General features: G+C 35.4%; 1 protein-coding gene across 1 annotated transcript in view; it reads right to left on the reverse strand.

The window, feature by feature from the left end:
- Positions 1 to 22607, reverse strand: part of GKAP1 (G kinase anchoring protein 1) — an 83858-nt gene that overhangs the window by 21827 nt on the left and 39424 nt on the right. The gene's annotated exons all lie outside the window — the stretch shown is intronic.

A 22607-nucleotide genomic window follows, 5' to 3' on the forward strand; every position in this document is an offset into this window, starting at 1 on the left:
TCTTTCACTTAGTACAATGGTTTCAAAGTTCACGTATATTATACCATGTATCAGTACTTCATTCTTGATTACCAAATAATATCCTATTGATGGATACACTACATTTTATTTCTCCATCCACTGGTTGATGGACATTTACGTGGTTTCCACTTTTGGGCTATTATGAGTAATGCTACCATAAACATTTAAAAACAAGTTTTTGTGTGGCTATGTTTTCAACTCTCTTAGGTATATATACTTATGAGTAGACTGCTGGGACATGTGGCAAATCTATGTTTAACTTTTTGAGGAATTGTCAGATAGTTTTCCAAATCAACCATCCCATTTTATAATCCCATCAGTAGAACCCATGAGGGTTCTAATTTGTCCACATTCTCACCAACACTTGCCATTATCTGTCTTTACTGATCGTAGCCACCCAAGTGATGTGAAGTGGTATCTCACTGTGGCTTTGAGCTGCGTTTCCCTGATGGCAAATAGTGCTGAGCATCTTTCTCATGTGCTTATCAGACACTGGTGTATCTTTTTGGAAATATGTCTACTGAGAGTCTTTACCCAATTTTTAACTGGATTGCCTTTTATTTCTTAGTTGTAAGAGGTCTTTATATCTTCTGGATACAAGTCTCTTATCCAATATATGATTTGGAAATATTTTCTCCCATTCCATGTGTTGTCCTTTCACATTCTTGGTAGTGACCTTTGCATTACATTAGTTCTGAATTTTGACAATATTCAATTTATCTAAGAAACCATGACCTAACTCAAAGTTATGAAGATTTACTCCCATAATTTCTCCTAAGAGCTTTACTGTTTTAGCTTACATTTATGTCTGTAATCCATTTTGAGTTATTATTTTAGGTGTATGGTATGAACAAATGGCCCAAATTCATTCTTTTGCATGTGGATATCCAGCATTATTTATTGTGAAGATTATTCCTTTGTCCACTGAACTGTCTTGGCACTCTTACACAAAATCAACAGAACATAAATTTAAATTTAAAAGTTTCCTTCTGGATTAATTTCTATTATGCCAATCTATATGTCTACCCATATGCCATACCATACTTCCTTGATTAAAGTAGCTCTGTACGGCTCAATCTTTTACATTTAAGAAATAATTTTTACATAAATTTTACATGCCAGTGATAAAGAGATAAAATTTTATCACAATCTACTCAATTATATTTAATTAGAAATTTTACATGTTCTCCAATAAAAACAGCATTTCTTATCCAACTTCTTTTCATAAAAACAGAGACTAAAGAAAATGTTCCTCTCATTCTCCTTGGTTTCACAAATGTCCCACATTCTTGAGCTCTAACACTCAAACTTTATCCATTTCAGTTATATTTGTAAGCAAATGATCCAACAGTTCAAATTACTTTCCTTTCATATTATCTTAGAAAGCATTTAAAAGAGGGGAGCCAGGGTGGCTCAGGTGGTTAAACATCTGACTCTTGCTTCCAGCTCAGGTCATGATCCCACAGGTCTTGCGATCAAGTCCCCTTTAGTCGGGCTCTGCTTGGGATTCTCCTTCCGCCCCTCCCCCTAGCACACACATGCATGCCCCTGTGCAGGGGCTCCCTCTTAACATAAATATTTTTTTAAAAAAGACAGTGTTTGAAAGAAGACAAAGGTGTGTATTGCTCCTTAAGAAATAAACAAATGACATTAAAAATATTTGTGTATCACTTTGTATTTTGTAAAACACACAAGGACCACTTTATTTGATTCCCATTAACATAAGAGACTGATAGAACAAGACTTATTTGCTCACAAAGTAATCATAACCTCAAAAAGTTGAATAATTTGCCCATGAATCATTTTATTGCTATGTGGTACAGATATAACTCTAACTCTACTGCTTCATAAAGTATGTCCGGTATATTCTAGTAAGATTTTACTTAAAAGCATTAACTACAACAATACTTAAAACAGCTAAACTTTGATGGAAGGAATAACATGATGGTAACTAACAGGCCTCTGGATGTCACTTCTCTAAAGACTGCAATTCTAGTCAATGTCCTTGTTTCTTGAAGGCTACTACCATTAGCTGTAGAAGGCTACTACAGCATGCCTGTTCCACAGCCCTCTGTCCTGGAGTATTTTTCAGTGAGGCAGAAAAATGTCTCTATAGAATAAGGACAGAATTTTTCAAAATATAAGAAACTAGGGAGAAAAGAAGTAAAAAGGAATTACAACTCCCCTACCACACACACATCCCAACAGAAAAAAGACAAACATGTGGCAAATGTAAGAACACAGATTCTTCAATAAGTTGAGTCAGTTCAATTTAAATTTAACTTAAATACTGAACATCTATTATGTGCCAAGCATATAGTAAGAAACACAGTATGGTGTTTGTATAAGTATAGCCTTATAGATCACTGGAACATAACTGAGAGTCTAGACCCTAGCTTTCATATTTATGGTCAGTTTTTCAAAAAGGAGTCAAAGTACTTCATTAAGGAAACAAGAGTGTTCTTAAGAAGTGGTTCAGAGACAAATGGACACACACATGCCAAAGGTGAAATTTGGCTTCTTTTTGCATACCGTACACAAAAATTAACTCAAAAACAGATCACGGAAAGGATCCTGGGAAGATGGTGGAGAAAGAAGCACGTCATCTAGACAACAACTGTAGATGCAGAATCCATCTGATGTCACTATTTTAGAACTCTGAAATCTGTTGAAGGCTTGCAACTTCCAAGGAAAGACATAGATGGTACACTGAGATGAATTTTGGTTAATTTTAGCTCTTAGCATAGTAGCAGCTACTCACCCCCCACCCTCAGCCATGTGGCAGGCAGCTGTGTGAAATGTTTGCAGAGCAATTCGCACAGTTTATGGAAACTAGGGTGAGCAAAAAGGACCCAGTCTTCCAAATAATGAGAATCTGCTCTGGTCACTGACTGCTGCTCTGATCACAGAAATGCAGACAAAGAAACAAAGAGGAAGGCAGCCACTGTAGTTGTACCTCCTCACATTGTTGCAAGCCCCTCCCCCTCCAGCTGAAGTGACTTTCACTGGATTCAAAGGGCTGGCACCCTTTTTTCCCCCTCCCTTCATTTTTTCCTTTTTCACTTTTGGGAGCCAGACATTAAAAACTAGGACATTCAAAAGCAAATGCCTATAAAGGAAAAATTAAAAAGTGACTGTGCATGCACAAGGAAAAAGGCCCAGAAAAGACCTAAGAAATTAAATTTACACCTCATGTTGATCCTTGGAACAGAGATAGTTTACAACAATTAAAAAAAAAAATTTTTTTTTTAAATAAAAACCACCACTACCCAAGGAAGGAAGAGAATCTGGTTTCCAGAGTTACATTATTAGATTCAAATGTCTAGCACTTAACAACAACAAAAAACAACCCACAACGTATTCAAAGAAATAGGAAAGTATGGTCCATTGAGAGACAAAAAATAAATCAATAGGAACTATCTCTGAAAAAGACATATGGAAGTTATATGTGACAAAGACTTTAAAACAACTCTCATAAAGATGCTCAAAAAAAAACTAAAGGAAGTTGTGGAGAAAATCATGAAAACAATGTGTGAACAAAATGGAAATATCAGTACAGATAAAACCTGAAAAGATACCAAAAAGAAACTCTGGAGCTAAAAATTACAACTGAAATGACAAACTACATACAGACTTGAACAAGCAGAAGAAAGAATCAGTGAACTTAAAGAGAGGACAATGGAAATTATATAGGCAGAAGAATAGAAAGAAGAACTAAAGAAAGTAAACAGCCTAAGGGACCTATAGGATAACACCAAACAGGACAATATAGACATTGTGGGGGCCTCAGAAGGAGAAAAGTAAAGGAAAGAGAAAATATTTGAAGAAATAATGGGTGAAAACTTGCCAAATTTGAGGAAGACATGAGTATAAACATCTAAGAAGTTCAAAGAATTTCAAGTAAGATGAACTCAAAGAGAGTCACACCAAGAACCATTATAAAAACTTTCAAAAAACAAGGAAAAAAAAATCCTAAAAGCAGTAGAAGTGAATTACCATATACAAGGGAGCTTCACTGAGATAATCAGCAGATTTGTCTTCAGAAACTTTGGAGTCCAGAAAACATGGGGCAATAGACTCAAATGCTAAAAGAAAAAACACTTCAAACCAATTTTTTTTTAAAAATGAGAGAGTATGAGCAGAGAAGAGGGGCAGAAGGGGAGAGAAAGAGAATCTTAAGCAGACTCCAAGCTCAGCACAGAACCCAATGCGGGGCTTGATCACATGACCCTGGAATCATGACCTGAGCCAAAAACAAGAGGCAGACACCCAACTGACTGAGCCACCCAAGCACTCTACAACCAATTATCTTATATGTGGCAAAACTGTTGTTCAGAAAGAAAGGAGAAATTGAGACATTCCCAGATAGACAAAAGCTGAGGTTATTTGTAACCACTAGACCTGCCCTGGAAGAAATGCTCAAGGGAATCCTGACAAGGTGAAAAGAAAGGACAATTACAGTGACTCAAAGCCATACAGAGAAATATAACCCTAAATAAAGGTAAATATGTTGGTAATGATAAAAGCTGGTATTACTGTAACAATGTATTTAACTAGATTTTTTGTTTTTGACAGATTTAAAAGATTAATATATTTAAAGAAAAAATAATTAGGGGTGCCTGGGTGGCTCAGCTGGTTGAGCATCTAACTTTGGCTCGAGTCATGACCTCTTGGTTTGTGAGCACAAGCCATGCATCGGGCTCTGTGATGACAGCTCAGAGCCTGGAGCCTGCTTCAGACTCTGTCTGTCTGTCTGTCTCTCTCTCTCTCTCTTTGCCCCTCCCTTTGCAACTCATGCTCTGCTTCTCTCTCTCAAAAATAAATAAATATTTTAAAAAATTTTTAAGCAAAAAAATTAGTGTAAAAGCTAGTATTGCTATAACTTTTTGGTTTGCAACTTCCAATCCTGTTTTCTGTATAATTTAGGAAACTAATGCATTATATAAAATTTTAACACATTCATTTTTGAGAGACAGAGTGAGACAGCGTGCAAGTGGGCAGGGGGTGGGAGTGGGCAGAGAGAGGGAAACACAGAACTCAAAGCAGGCTCCAGGCTCTGAGCTGTCAGTACATCAGCACAGAGCCCAATGTGAGGCTCAAACTTATGAACCACGAGATCATGACCTCAGCCAAAGTCAGACACTCAACCAACTGAGCCACCCAGGCGCCCCCATAAAATAATCATTAATTTATGTTTTAGGGCATACAATGTAAGAAGATGTAATATTTAACATCAACAACCAAAAGGGCTGGGGATGGCAGTGTAAAAAGCAGAGTTTTTGTACGTTAATGAAGTTAAGCTGCTATAAATTCAAATTAGACTGTTATGACTTCAGGATGTTAAATATAATCCCCATGGCAGGCACATATACCCCAATGTTCATAGCAGCATTCTCAACAATAGCCAAAACATGGAAAGAGCCTAAGTGTCCATCAACTGGCAAATGGATCAAGAAGATGTGGTTTATCTATACAATGGAATACTACATGGCAATGAGAAAGAATGAAATCTGGCCATGTGTAGCAGCGTGGATGGAACTTGAGGGTGTTATGCTGAGCGAAATAAGTCAGGCAGAGAAGGACAGCTACCATATGTTTGCACGTAGAGGAGGATTAGGAGGAACTTAACCGAGAACTGTGGGGGAGAAGAAAGGGGGAAATGGGGGGAGGGGGAGGGAGGCAAACGATGAGAGACTCTTGAATGCTGAGAACAAACTGAGGACTGATGGGTATGGAGGGGAGAGAAAGGGGGGTGATGGGCATGGAGGAGGGCACCTGTGGGGAAGAGCACTGGGTGTTATATGGAAACCAACTTGACAATAAACTATTGTAAAAAAATGTAATCCCCAAGGCAATCAGAAAGAAAATAGCTACAGAATATACACAAAAGGAAACAAGAAAGAAATGTAAACATTTCACTACAAAAAATCAACTACACACAAAAGACTAACAGGAAATGAGGGACAACAAAGCTAGAGGGCATATAAAAAACAAACAGTGCACTGATAGAAATCCCTCATTATCCATAATTACTTTAAATGTAAATGGAGTAAACTCCCTAATGAAAAGGCAAAGATAGGCAGAATGTATAAAAACACACATCCAACTATATGGTCTCTATAAGAGACTCACTTGGGATCCAGACACTAATAGATTGAAAGTGAAGAGATGGAAAAAGATAAACTGTGCATATAGTAAGCAAAAGAAAGCAGGAGTGACTATACTAATATCAGACAAAACAGACTTTAACATAAAAAATGTTTACAAGAGACAAAGAAAGACATTACATATTAATAAAAGGTCTAATACAGCAAGAAAATATAAAAATGATAAAGATTTACATACCTAATGACAGACCATAAAAATATATAAAGCAAAAACTAAGAGAATTGAAGGGAGAAATAAGCAGTTCTATAGTAATAGTTGGAGACTTCAATAACTATAACCCACTCACAACTATGAAGAAATAAGAAGCTAAGTATGGAAATAAAGAACTTAATAAACCAACTAGATCTAACAAATAAATACAGAACACTCTACTCAACTAACAGTATACACATTCTTTTCAAGTGCACATGGGACATTTTCTAGGACAGACCACATATGAGACCACAAATAAAGTCTCAATAGTTTTTAAAAGATAGATTATATAAAGCATCTTTTCTGACCACAACAGGATGGAGTTAAAAATCAACAACAAAAAAAGTGGAAAATTCACAAAATTGCTGAAATTAAACAACACAGTTTTACAATGGATCAAGAAAGAAATCAGAAGGGAAATTAGAAAATACTTAGAGACAAATGAAAACCAAACACACCATACCAAACCTTACAGGATGCATCAAAAGCAGTGCTAAAAGGGAAATTTATAGCTATAAATGCTTGCCTTAAAAAACAAGATCTCAAATCAACAATTCAATTTTACAACTTAAGGAACTGGAAAAAAAAGAACTAAACCCAATGCTAGCAAAAGGAAAGAAATAAGACTAGAGCAGAGGTAAACAAGGTAGAGAAAAGAAAAATAAGAGAAAAATCAATGGAACCAAAAGTTGGTTCTTTTAAAAGATCAACAAGGGGCACCCGGGTGGCTTAGTCGGTTAAGCATCCAGACTTTGGCTCAGGTCATGATCTCATGGTTTGTGATTTCGAACCCCATGTTGGGCTTAGAGCCTGGAGTCTCCTTCAGATTCTGTGTCTTCCCCTCTCTCTGCCCCTCCCATGCTCATGCTCTGTCTCTAAATAATAAATAAAAACATTAAAAATTTTTAAAAAAGAACAAAATTGACAAATCTTTTTAGATTTACAGAGAAAAGACTCAAATTATTAAAACTGGAGGTGTAAACAGGACATTACTATTGGTTCTACAGAAATAAGGATTATAAAAGAGGACTATGAACAACTGTATGCCAAATAAACTGAATAACCTAGATGAAACGAACAGATTCCTAGAAACAAAAATCTACCAAAAAGAAATCACGAATAATAGAAAATCTGAATAGACCTATAACTACTAAAGAGATGTAATTAGTAACCAAAATTCTCCCAACAATAAAAAGTCTTGGACCTGATAGTTTAACTGGTAAATTCTATCAAACATTTAAAAGACTAGTATCAGTGCTTTTCAAACTTTTCCCCAAAAATGAAGATGAGAAAATACTTCATAAAGTAGCATAAATTTGATACCCAAGACACACAAAAACACTTCAAGAAAACTATACACCCATGTCTCCTATAAATATCAATGCAAAAATCCCCTACAAAATATTAGCAAAAAGAATTCAACAGCTAACTGAAAGAATTATGTACACCATGACCAAGTCAACCCACAGAAAAAGAAAAATATTTGCAAATCATATATCCAATAAGGAATTAATATCCAGAATATACAGAGAACACCTAAAATTCAATAACAGTAGCAAAACACAATAAACAATCCAATTTAAAAATGGGCAAAGGAATCGAATAGACCTTTCTCCAAAGAAGATATATGCATGCCAATAAGCACATGAAAAAATGTTCAACGTCACTAATGATTAGGGAAATGCAATCAAAACTACAGTGAATTACCACCTCATATCCAATAGAATGGTGCTATCTAGAAAGCAAGTGCTGGTGAGGACGTGGAGAAATCAGAACCCTTGCACGCTGTTGGTGGGAATGTAAAACTGTAAAACCACTGTTTAAAACAGTATGACTGTTCCTTAGGAAATTAAAAGCAGAATTACCATATGATCTAGCAACTCCACTTCTGGATGTATTCCCAAAAGAATTGAAAGTAGGGTCTCAGGGGTATCTGCATACTCACGTTCACAGCAGTGGCATTCACATTAGCTAAAACAAGGAAGCAATCCAAGTGACCACTGACAGATGAATGGATAAGCAAAGTGTGGTAAATACATACAATGGAATAATACTCAGCCTTAAAAAGGCAATTCCGGGGGTGCCTGGGCAGCTCAGTTGGTTGAGCGTCCAATTTTGGCTCAGGTCATGATCATGATCTTGCAGTTCGTGTGTTCAAGCCCCGCATCGGGTTCTGTGCAGGCAGCTCAGAGCCTGGAGCCTCTTTCAGATTCTGTGTCCCCTCTCTGCCCCTCCCCTGCTCATACCCTGTCTCTCTCTGTTTCAAAAATAAATTTAAAATCTATGTTTTAAAAAAAAGACAATTCCACAATGGGTGAAATGTGAGGACAGTACGTGAAGGACATTAAGCAAAGTAAAATAAGTCAGTCACAAAAGACAAATACTGGGGCACCTGGGTGGCCTATTCAGTTAAGCGTCCAACCTTGGCTCAGGTCATGATCTCATGGTTCGTGGGTTTGAGCCCCACGTCAGGCTCTGTGCTAACTGCCAGCTCAGAGCCTGGAGCCTGTTTCAGATTCTGTATCTCCCTCTCTCTCTGACTCTCCCATGCTCACACTGTCTCTCTCTCTCGCAGATATAAATAAAACATTTTTAAGAAAAGACAAATACTGAATGATTCTACTTATATGAGGTACTTAGAAGAGTCAAAGTCATAGAGACAGAAAGTAGAATAGTGGTTGCTGTGGGCTGTGGGGATGGGAGAATGGGGAGTTATTAATAAGTATAGATTTTCAGTTTTACAAGATGAAAAGAGTTATGGGGATAGATGGTGATGATGGATGCACAGTTTGAATGTATTCAGTATCACTGAACTATATACTTAAAATTGGTTAAGTATATGTACATGTATTTTGTTATATGTATTTTGTATGTAGTTTCCACAATCAAAAAATAGATCATAGACTTTAAAGGAATAACTGAAACTATAAGGTTTCTAGAGTAAATCACTGTGGACTTGGGTTAGGCAAGAGCTCTTAAATGAACACCAAAAGCACAATCCATTAAAAAAAAATTGTAAAATAGACTTCATCAGAATTAAAGACTTCTGTGTTTCAAAAGACACCATTAAGAAAATAAAAAGTCAATCACATCTGGGAAAGAATATTTGCAAATCATATATTTGATAAAGGATTTATATCCAGAATGCGTAAAAGGAATCACAAAACAGTAAGAAAATATACTTTAAAAATGAGCAAAACATACGAATAGCCATTTCACCAAAGAAGATGTAAGACTGGCTGAAGAGTATATGAAAAGATGCTCAAAATCACTCGTCAGAAGGGAAAAGCAAATTAAAACAATGAGCTATATACTACACACCCTCTAGCATGGCTATCATCAAAACAAGAGACAATATCAAATATTGGCAGTGATATGGAAAAACTGGAACCCAATTCATCACTGGTAGGAGTGATCATAAATGGTACACTCTGGAAAACAGCTTGATCTTACCAGCCAGCAATTTCACTTCTAAGTATTCACCTAAATGAAAACAAGTATCTACACAAAGATATGTATCAAGTATTCACAGCAAATGTCCATTAACTGGTGAATAAACATTTATACACTGAACTGCTATTCAGCAATAGAGTGAGATGAACTATTGACAAATGCTGTAATGTAATATGGATAAATCTAAAATGGACTATGGCTATGGTTACAAAGTTCTTTAAACTTATTATAAGTTACTGTATTGAATTATACACTTACCAAAGGGTAAGTTATAACTCAATAAGATTCTATTTATATATTTTGAGACAGAGTGAGCATGCGCACAAGCAGGGGAGAGACAGAGGGAGAGAGAAGACTCCTAAGCAGGGTCTGTGCTGTCCTGATGTGGGGCTCAAACCCACAAACCATAAGATCATGACATGAGGTGAAACCAAGAGTCAGTCGCTTAACTGACTGAGCTATCCAGATGTCCCAAGACTGTTTCTTTTTAAAAAAGGACAGGGGCGCCTAGGTGTCTCAGTCAGTTAAGCATCCAACTTTGGCTCAGGTCATGATCTCACAGCTTGTGAGATATTTTATTTTATTGGTGTATTATAGATGTATTACTAGAAAATTTCTAGAAAATTTTCTAGAAAACTAGAAAATGAAATTTTCACCCACATACTTTACACCTACATTTAATAATTTTTAAGGTTTTCTTTCACAATTTATCCCACCCCCATTTTTTTATTTTATATTTTAGACATCATGACATTTCATCTTAAAATTCTTCACATGCAATTACAAAAAATTTTCTACTTTAACCATATCATCACACCTAACAAAAATATTCTTTAATATTATTTTATACCTATTTTATATTTAAATTGCTTCAACTGTATCAAAATATCTTTTACTGCTAATCTAACTAGGGTTCAAAATTATATTGGTCATCTCTTAAATCTCCTTTAAATCAGAACACCCCGTCCCCACACTCCACTGTTCCTTCTCCATAATACTTTCTTAATGAAGAAACCAGGCCAGTTGTCCTACAATAATCCATCTCCTAGATTTGCCTGACTGCCTCCTTAAGGTATCACTTAACTTGTATATCTGAACCTTAGGTTTCTAAAATGGAAGTCAGATCTTAAGGCTTACTTCATCTGTGGCTTAAACTTATTTGGCAAGAATAATTTCTTTTGCTTGATTTTAAGATTTATAATTTGGTTATCACTCTAATGTAGTTTGAGATCTTTCACTTATCATTCTCTTTTGGATTCATCCATCTTATATGTGCCAGGCTCCCAGGACACACACAAGTATTTCTAGGGCATGTATATCTAAGAACGATTAGACTACCAAATCATAAGTAGAATCAAGGCTTACCAAACTATGGCCCACAAGAAGCTTGTTGCCTTTTTTTGCAAAGAAAGTTTTATTGAAACACAGTCATGTTCATTCACTTATGTATTGCCCATGGCTGCTTTTATACTACAGTGGCAAAGTTCAGTAGTTGTGATAAAGATAGGTTGTGCCTCAAAGCCTAGGATACTTGCTACCTCGGTTATAATGTATTTTCAACTTTACAAAACCACAAAAACATTTATACTCATTTATATTCCCATCAATGTAAACTGATCCATAACCCCATTCATCTAGAACCTCTGACTCTTGAGGTTTTCAAACTTTGTAATTTTTGCCTATCAGGTATTGAGGGTGGTCTTAATTTGCATTTCTCTGATAGTAGTAAAGTTGGATATTTTTTATGGGTTTTTTTTGCTATCATATTTCCATTCTGTAAAATGTCTGATATCTCTTATCTATATTTAAAATTTCTATCCTTTGAGATAGCAAGAAAATAAGATGGTCATTTCCTTTTTAATCATGTAATAGGAGTTCTTTCTGTATGTGGATTATTTTCTACGAGTTCTGTTTTGAAAATACTTTCTCTCAATTGTGCTTGTGGGTTTATGTTCTTTTTGCTATTTTTGTAAAAAAATAAGTTTATTCATTTTGAATAATAATTTACCAACCTTTCATTTTACAGTGTTTTTGTTAAGATTGTCCCAGTGTATAGAGTCAAATATATACTCCATATTTTTTTTTGCAAGTTGCAGTTATAAAGTACTTTTTTTTTTTTTTACAAATAGTTTACTGTCAAGTTGGTTTCCATATAACACCCAGTGCTCACCCCCACAAGTGCCCTCCTCCATGCCCATCTCCCCCTCCCCCCCATACCCATGAGTCCTCAGTTTGTTCTCAGCATTCAAGAGTCTCTCATGGTTTGCCTCTCTCCCTTTCCCCCACCACTTCTCCCCTTCTTCTCCCCCATGGTCCTCTGTTAAGTTCCTCCTAATCCTCCTATATGTGCAAACATATGATATTTGTCCTTTTCTGCCTGACTTATTTCGCTCAGCCTAACACCCTCAAGGTCCATCCAGGTTGCTACACATGGCCAGATTTCATTCTTTCTCATTGCCATGTAGTATTCCATGGTATAGATAAACCACATCTTCTTGATCCATTCGTCCGTTGATGGACACTTAGGCTCTTTCCATGTTTTAGCTATTGTGGAGAGTGCTACTATGAACACTGGGGTACATGTGCTCCTATGCATCAGCATTTCTGGATCCCTTGGGTAAATTCCTAGCAGTGCTATTGCTGGGTCACAGGGGAGTTCTATCGTTAGCTTCCTGAGGAACCTCCACACTGTTTTCCAGAGGGGCTGTACCAGCTTACATTCCCACCAACAGTGTAGGAGGGTGCCCGTTTCTCCACATCCTTGCCAGCATCTAGAGTTCTCTGATTGGCTCATTTCAGCCACTCTGACTGGCATGAGGTGGTATCTCAGTGTGGTTTTGATTTGTATTTCCCTGATGAGGAGGGGCTGAGCATCGTTTCATGTGTTTGTTGGCCATCTGGATGTCCTCTTTGGAGAAGGGTCTGTTCATATCTTCTGCCCATTTCTTCACTGGGTTGTTTTTCGGGTGTGGAGTTTGGGGAGTTCCATACAGATTTTGGATATTAACCCTTTATCTGAGATGTCATTTGCAACTATCTTTTCCCATTCCGTTGGTTGCCTATTAGTTTTGTGGGTTGTTTCCTTTGCCATGCAGAAGCTTTTAATCTTGATGAGGTCCCAACAGTTTATTTTTGCTCTTGATTCTTTTGCTTTTAGGGATGTGTCAAGTAAGAAGTTGCTGCGGTGGAGGTCAAGGAGATTGTTTTCTGCTTTCTCCTCTAGGGTTTTGATGGTTTCCTGTCTCACATTCAGGTCCTTTATCCATTTTGAGTTTATTTTTGTGTATGGTGTGAGAAAATTATCTAGTTTCATTCTTTTGCATGTTGCTGTCCATTTCTCCCAACACCACCTGTTAAAAAGGCTCTTTTTTCCATTGGATATTCTTTCCTCCTTTGTCAAAGATTAGTTGGCTGTATACCTTTAGGTCCAGCTCTGAGTTTTCAATTCTATTCCATTGGTCTATGTCTATTTTTGTGCCAATACCATACTGTCTTGATGATAACAGCTTTCTAGTAGAGGCCCAAGTCTGGGATGGTGATACCTCCCATTTTGGTTTTATTTTTCAGTATTACTTTGGCTATTCGAGGTCTTTTGTGGTTCCATACAAATTTGAGGATAGTTTGTTCTAGTTTTGAGAAGTATGCTGGTGCAATTTTGATTGGAATTGCATTGAATGTGTAGACTGCTCTGGGTAGTAATGACATTTTAACTATATTTATTCTTCCTATCCATGAGCATATACTCCATATTTTCTAATGTAAAGGCTGTACAATTAATTGCCTTTCACATATAAGTATTTAATCTATGTGGAATAAATTTGAATATATGATGAAAGATCGAGATCAGTTTGACTTTTTCCAAATATGAAAAAAAACTGTCCCTTGCTTTTCTACATGTAAGATATTATGATGTTAAGTAGTAAGCACATTGTGGAATTAGCACAGAAACCAACCACTGAAACAGCTCAAAAAAAGACCTCTGCATATGTGGAATCATACATTAAACACAGTTCTTTAAGGAGCTCTTAGCTATTATGTAGCCTTTGTTCTTCCATATTAGTAATTAGTTGAGTTCTTTGGGGGATAAAAGCTTTTGGGATTTTCATTGGAAATGCGAGACAGTTTGGGAAAAATTGTTACTTTTATTATAATAAAGTTTCTTATCCACACAAACAGTATGTCTATGTAGATCATCTTTGTCTTTCAATAAAATTTTATTATTTGTCCCATATAGTTTCTGCATAACTTTTGTTAGATAAACAACTTATAATTTGTTTATTGCTACTGTAAATAGCATCTTTTGGGACAATACCTTCTCTTTTGCTACTTGCATAAAGAAAATCCATTATTAAGCTTTTATTTTTTTGGATTTTTAAATTTAAGTATAGTTAACACACAATGTTACATTAGATTTAGGTGTACCACATAGTGATTTAACTTCTCTATACTTTGTTATGTTCACAAGTGTAGCTACCATCTGTCAACATACACTGCTATTACAATATCATTGACTACATTTCCTATGCTGTGCCTTTTATTCCTAGGACTTATTCATTCCAGAAACCTGTTATCTGCCACTCCCCTTCACCCATTTTGCCCATTCCTCCCACTCCACTGTCCTCTGGCAACCATCAGTTTGTTCTCTTTATTTGCAGGTCTGATTCATCTTTTTGCTTCTTTATTCATTTATGAAATTCTACATATGAGTGATATCATATAGTACTTGTCTTTCTCAGTCTGACTTATTTCACTTAACATAATACCCTTAGGTCTACCCATGTTAAGCACATATAAAGCATATATACAGTTTGAAGATTATAAAAAGTGACATGCTTACAAGTTACTGTCAAGGTATTTCTAAAACTCTACTAGCACTCCAGAAGATTTCATGCTTCTCCTTTCTTCTCCATTAAGGGGGTGGCTATTTGAACTTTTTGGGATAATATCTTCGACTTTATTGCCTGTCAACCTATGTATATGCATCCCTAAATGTTAAGTTCAATTTTACTTGTTTTTGAACTTTTTATGAAATCATGTTCCTGATAACAGTAATTCATTCAATTTCAATGTGATTAGTATTTCATTGACTAAATTTGCCACAATTTGTTATTTATTTCATGTCTGAAGGGCATTTAGATTCTTTACAGGTTTTGATCTTAAAGAACAATGATGCTTTAAAGTCTTACACAGGTATAGTGGTGCACATAAGCACACATTACTACAGAGCATGTACTCAGGAGTAAAACTGCTGGGTTCTGAGTTCTCGGCATCTTCAACTTCACAGTTTGGAAAACTAATTTTTACTTACAATTTTTTAATTTTTAATTAAATACTTCTTATTGAAGTATAATTGACATATACCATTATGTTAGTTTCGGGTGTATAACGTAACAGTTTATTTGTATATACTGCAAAATGATCACCACTGTTAGTCTAATTAACATTTGTTACCATACACAGTTACAGAACTTTTTTCTATGATGAAAACATTTTAAGATTTCAAATAAGCAATACAGTATTAACTGTAGTCACCATGCTATACATTATATCCCCATGACTTATCTTACAATTGGAACTTTGTACTTTTTGATTCACTCCCTCCATTTTGCCTATTCTCTCACCTCCAATCAGTTTAACTATGAGCTTCGTTTGCGTTTTCTTTTGTTTTTTGGTTTTTTTTTTAGATTCCACATATAGGTGAGATCATACATTATTTGTCTTTGATTTATTTCATTTAGCAAAATGCCAAAGTCCATCCATGTTCTCATAAACTGCAAGATTTCCTTCTTGTTTATGGCCAAATATTCCATTGTATATACATGTACCACAATTTCTTTACCCAATCATTCATTGGTGAAACTTATACTGTTTCTAGATCTTGGTTCTTATAAATAATGCTGCACTGAACATGTGGATGCACGTATCTCTTCAAATTAGTGTTTTCTTTTCTTCAAATAAATACCCAGAAGTGGAATTGCTGGGTCATAAGGTAATTCCATTTTTACTTTTTGAGGAACCTCCATACTGTTTTCCATGGCAGCTGTACCTTTGCATTCCCACGAACACGAGGGTTCCCTTTACTCCACACCTTTGCCAACATTTGTTAGTTGTTGCCCTTTTTGAGAATCACATTCTAACAGGTGTGAGGTGATATCTCATTGCGGTTTTGGTTTGCATTTTCCTGATGATTAGTGATGTTGACTGAGCATTTTCTCATGTACCTACTGGCCATCTGTATGTTTTCTTTGGGAAAATATCTATTCATATCCTCAGCCTATTTTTTAGTGAATTATTTGGGCTTTAGCTCTTGAACTTCTTTATATATTTTGAATATCAACCCCTTATTAGATATACGATTTGCAAATATTTTCTTCCACTCAGTAGGTTATGTTTTCATTTTGATGATGGTTTCCTATGGAGTGCAGAAGCTTTTTACTTTGATGTAGTCCCACTTGTTTATTTTTGCTTTTGTTGCCTCTGTTTTTGGAGTCAAATCCAAAAAAATCATTGCAACAGCAGTGTCCAGCTTACCATCTATGTTTTCTTCCAGGAGTTTTTTTTTTTTTAATTGAAGTCTAGTTGATATACAATACTAAGTTCATTTCAGATGTACAACAGAGTGATTCTACAATTCAAGACATTACATGATGCTCATCACAATAAGCACATTCACTACTTAATGTTATAATACAATGCTTTATTATTATGTCCCCATGCTGTATTATAACTTATTTATTTTACAACTGGAAGTTGTATTTCTTAATCTCTCAATTTCACCCATTCCTCTACCACCCTCCCCTCTGACAGCCACTAGTTTATTCTCTATTTATGAGTCTGATTTTTTGTTTCTTCATTTTGTTTTTTAGTTGCCACATATAAGTGAAATCATATGGTACTTTTTTTCTCTGACTTATTTCACTTAGCATAATATCCACTACATCCATCATGCTATCACACATGGCAAGATTTCATTCTTCTTTTCTTTTCTTTTTTTTTGGCTAACTTTTCTAGGAGTTTTATGGTTTTAGATCTTACATTTATATCTTCAATTCATTTTAAATTAATTTTTGTGTATGGTATAAGATATTGGTCCAGTTTTCCCAATAGCATTTATTAAAGAGACTGTCCTTTCCTCATTGTATAGTCTTGCTTCCTTTGTCATTAACTAACTGACCATACCTGTGTGGATTTATTTCTGAGCTCTCTATTCTGTTCATTGATCTGTGTCTGTTTTTATGCCAATACCATACTGCTTTGATTACTCTAACTCTATAGTACAGTCTGAAATCGGGGAGCATGATACTTCCAGCTTTGTTCTTTTTCAAGACTGTTTTGGTTATTCACAGTCTTTTGTGATTCCATACAAACTTTACGACTGTTTGTTCTATTTCTGTGAAAAATCCCACTGAATTTTGATAGAGACTGCATTGAAATCTGTAGATTGCTTTGGGTAGTTTGAACATTTTAACAATATCAATCCTTCCATTTCATGAGCATGGGATATCTTTCCGTTTATTTGTGCCTCCCTCAATTTCTTTCATCAATGTCTTATAGTTTTCAGTCTACAAATCTTTCAACTCCTCGGTTAAATTTATTCCTAAGTATTTTATTCTTTTTGATGCAACTGTAAATGGGATTGTTTTCTTAATTTCTCTGATAATTTACTATTAGTATAAAGAAATGCAACAGATTTTTGTATATTGATTACATATACTGCAACTTTATTAGTTCTAACAGTTTTGGTGGGATCTTTATCGAGTCTTTTCTATACACAATATCATATCATCTACAAATAGTGACAATATTATTTCTTCCTTTCGAATCTGGATGTCTTTTATTTCTCTTTCTTGCCCAACTGCCCTGGCTAGGATTTCCATTACTATGCTGAGCAAAACTATTTGTAACAAGTCACCTTGTCATAAGCAGCATATAACATTATTCCATATCCTCAACAACAATTCAAATCATCAGATGCTTGGTTTCTGTCAAACTGGAGGTTAAGTAATATTCTCACTGTGGTTTTAATTTGCATTTCCATAATTACTTATGAAGTTAAACATCTTTTCATATGTTTTTAGGCCATATATATATCTTCTTTTTTGAGTACTTGTTTCTTCATCTATTCTTTGAGTTCTATTTTGGAAAAAATCTTTTCCTACACTGAAGATTATCCTTTCACTTTTCTAATATATTTTGATGGAAAGAAGTCCTTAATTTAATGTATAAGTTTAAATCTAGTGGGTTTTGTGTCTTTCCTACCGTAAAGTTATAAAAATATTCCTATACTGGCACCTAAAAGCTTTACAACATAGCCTTTGACTTTTGGTTTTTGACCCACTGTGGATGAATTTTTATGTATGATATGAAGTAATAATCAAATCTTATTTTCCATAAAAATACTCAATTGCCCCCAAACCATTTATTTTAAAAAGTTCATCTTTTACTCAGTACTATTCCACATCACTCTGTTACAGATCAAAGTTACACAAGTGGTTGGCCTGTTTCTATGCTATTTTGCTCTAATGACCCATTTATCATAATGCCTATACCTATTATATTAATTATAAATTTTATTAAAAATCTTGAATGATGCCTGGGTCGCTTAGTCGGTTAACCGACTGACTTCGGCTGAGGTCATGATCTCATGGTTCATGGGTTTGAGCCCTGTATCGGGCTATGGGATGACAGCTCAGAGTGTGAAGCCTGCTTCCGACTCCCACTTGCAGTCTGCCTCTCTCTCTCTCTCTGTCTCTCAAAAATAAACATTAAAAAACTTTATAAAAAATTTTGATATCTGGTTGGGCAAATTATCCTTTTTCTTCAAGAATGTTTTGGTTATTTTTGGTCCTTTGCATTCCATACTAAATTTTTACAAGTGCTTTAGTTTTAAACTAAATTGTCAGGGCACCTGGGTGGCTCAGTCAAGCGACTGACTTCAGCTTAGGTCATGATCTCAGTTTCTGAGTTCAAGCCCCACATCGGGCTCTGTGCTGACAGCTCAGAGCCTGGGGCCTGTTTCAGATTCTGGTCTCCCTCTCTGCTCCTCCCCTGCTCCCACTCTGTCTTTCTCTGTCTCTCAGAAATAAATAAACATAAAAAAAACCCCATAAATTGTCCAAACAAACAGAAACAGACTCATAAATATAGAGAACTGGTGGCTGCCAGAGAGAAGGGGGGTTGTGTGGTGGTGGTAGAAATAGATGGAGATTAAGATGTACAAGCTTTCAGTTATAAAATAAATAAATCATGAGGACTTAAAGTACAGTCTAGAGAAATTCTCAGTTATCTGTAATAACTTTATATGGTGACAGATGGTAACTATACTTAATATAGTGAGCAATCTGTAAGGTGTATAAATGTTAAATCATGTTATACATCTGAAACTAATACAATACTGCAGGGCAACTTTACTTCAATTAAGAAAAAACTAAATTGTGGGGCACCTGGGTGGTTAAGTTGGTTAAGCATCCGACTTCAGCTCAGGTCATGATCTCATGGTTCATTAAGATCAAGGCCCACATTGGGCTCTGTGCTGACAACTCAGAGCCTGGAGCCTGCTTTGGATTGGATCTCTCCCTCTCTCTCTGCCCCTCCCCTGCTCACACTCTCTCTCTTTCTCTCTCTCAAAAATGAATATACATTAAAAATTTTTAAATAAAAGTAAAAAAATAAATTAAAAAATTGTGATTTTAATTGGGATTGCACTGATTTTATAAATTGAGAAAAACTGACATCTTTATGACAATCAGTCAAGGTATATTCTTTCACTTAAGTCTTTACTCTCTTGCAATAGTTTAAAATTTTCTCAATATAGGCCTTCTACATCTTTATTAAATTTATTGCTAGGTATTATTATAAAAATATTGATTTTTAATTACACTGTCTGCTGTTAGTGGCATATAGAAATACAAATAATTATTGAAACTGTATCTTCATTTATAGTGAAAGGAACTAAAGCTAGCATCATAAAAAACCTTTTGTCAGCCTCCCTACCAGGAATGCAAAAATAACTTTCCTTATTGCACAAACTCCTATACCTCCCCAAGGACAAAATGGTACATCTACTTTGAAAAACTGTAAGTAGATTCTTACAGTTAAACATACATACATCAAGGCAATAAAAGGCACAGCGTAAGGAATATAGCCAGTGATATTATAACAATGTTGTATGGTGATAGATGGTAGCTACACTTGTGGTGAGCACAGCATAACATATAAACTTGTCAAATCACTATGTTGTACACCCAAAACTAATATAACATTGTGTGCCAACTATACTCAAATTTAAAAATAAGAAAGAAAAATACAGGGGCACCTGGGTGGTGCTGTTGGTTTAATATTAGGACTCTTGGTCTCAGTTTTTATGGTTTGTGAGTTTGAGCCCTGCATTGGGCTCTGCGCTAAAGGCATGGAGTCTGCTTGGGATTCTGTCTCTCCTTCTCTTTGCCCCTCCCCTGCATGTTCTCGTTCTCTCTCTCAAAAAAAATAATAAACTTAAAAAAATAAGAAAGAAAAATAAACAAACATACATCTACCCTATAACACAGCAATTTCATTCTTAGGTTTTTACATAAGAGAAATTAAACATATGTTCATAAATAGACTTGAATGTTCATAGCAGTAAAAAGTGGAAAGAACTCAAATGTCCAACTAATGAATGTGTAAATAAAATCAAATACAATGGAATATTATTAGCAATAAAAAGGAATGAAGTACTGATAAAGACCACAATTTGTATGATTCCATTTATACTAAATGTCCAGAACAGGCAAATCAATACAGACCATATACATTACTGGCTGGTTACCTAAGCTGGTGGCGGGAGGGGGAAAGGAGGGTGGTGGCTGGCAGGGCAGAAGGGGCATGGGGAATACTGTAATGTGTATGAGGTTTTTTCTAGGGATGATAGAAATATTCTAAAATCAGATTATGGTAATGGCTGTAAGACTCTATAAATAAACTAAAATCAACTGAATTATACATTTAAAATGGATAACTTTTATTGTATTACACCTAAATAAACTGTTTTTAAAAAATGCTCTTTTTTATAATGGCAAAAATGGAAACAAAATTAATGTCCATCAGCAGGAGAATAAATAAACACATTATGATATATTCACACCATAAAATATAACTTAGCAATGAAAAGGAAAAAAAGTACTGATACAAACAACATGGATGAACCTTCAACATTTTGGGAAAGAAAGAGCCAGTCAAAAGAATAACATACTGTACGCTTTAAAAAATGAGGCAAAATTAAATCTATGATGATAGATATCACAACAGTGGTTGCCTGTGGGGAAAGGGGGCAGAGGAGTACAAGAGAAAATGACTAGCACAGGGCAGCAGGGAACTTTCTGGTGTGATGGAAAGTGTTCTTTACCTTGTTAGGGATGTAGGTTCATATAGTTATATTTATGTGTTAAACCTCATCAAACTGCACACTTAAGACCTGTGCATTCTATTGTCTGTAAATTATACTTCAATTAAAAAACAAACTTAGCTTCCTAGTTGAGTCCCTATTTCCTAACTGAAGAACACATCATTTATAGAATAAACTGAAAAATATTAATGCTTGATTAACAATTCCTTTCAAATTTCCAGGGGCTGCAAGCCACCTTTAGAAGAACAGCCTCCCACCTTTACAGTTTTAAGATACTTTAATATATAGTAACATGCAAACCTCAAATGCTCTATCTATATGCTCAATTTCTCTTTTGCTACATTTGAGTGCTTTTAACTTATCCAAGGGGAAATCTAAATAACAGCATTATTAAATGAGCTATTATATTACAGATGACATTATATATGATGTAAGTCTACTTTCTTCTCCTCCCTAAGAGATCCTGGTGGATTCAAGTTTTGAACTCAAAATATTTATTAAACTTTTAGTATGCTACACATGGGCTACTCTCATGGCACTATCTACTGAAAAACACAAAAATTAACACATAATAACATGTCAGAAATGGCAAATATCTGTAAGACATGCAGCCACTTTTTCCTCTTTATAAATGGCAAACGTAATTAATCGATAGTGGAATTTTTTCTTGCTGAGTAAGGATGCAGTCTCAGAATTCTTTAATGCAATGCTCCATTAAGTAGAAGGCCCTAACTAACAATGTGCTTGAACAGACAGAAGAAATAAAACTGATGTGCCTGCGTTATGTTGTAAAAATATATGGAGGCAACAAGCCCAAAAAGGCTAGAGAAGGTTTTAGTGAGAAAGCAGGACATTCATTCATTCATCAACCAACTTCCATTTACATTACCTACTGTGTGACAGGAATCAGAACTAACAGGAAAACTAAATCAACAACATATAGTCCCAGACCTTTAGGAACTCATTCTAGAGAAAAAGCAAAACACTGATTAAAGTGCTGAGTGCTATGAAGTACATACAGAATGTTCTGGGCATCTAAATAAGACCAAGAAAAAATGACTCTTTAGCCAAGGTTCTGGAGCATAGTTAGCCAAATAAAGATGGGAGGGGAGTGACACCACCAAGATGGCGACACGGGTTGTTCCTAACTTCACTTCCATCCCAGAACTAACAACTATTCATGCATATGATACCACTGAGAAAGATGGAGGGAAGAATACATAGGTGGACAAGGCAGCATGAAAAAATACAGTGTGTTCAGAAAAGACTTTTGTATGGCTTCATGCAATATGAGAATGATTTTTTAAAAAGTAGTAAGGGAAGGGCAAGGGCTGGGAGACTACTGGTTCAATAAACCTCCTCTACCATTCAATTATTGCTATATGCATGT

The sequence above is a fragment of the Hyaena hyaena genome, unplaced genomic scaffold (assembly GCF_003009895.1).
Source record: "Hyaena hyaena isolate Hyena2069 unplaced genomic scaffold, ASM300989v1 scaffold_369, whole genome shotgun sequence".
In the NCBI taxonomy this organism is placed as follows: Eukaryota; Metazoa; Chordata; class Mammalia; order Carnivora; family Hyaenidae; genus Hyaena; species Hyaena hyaena.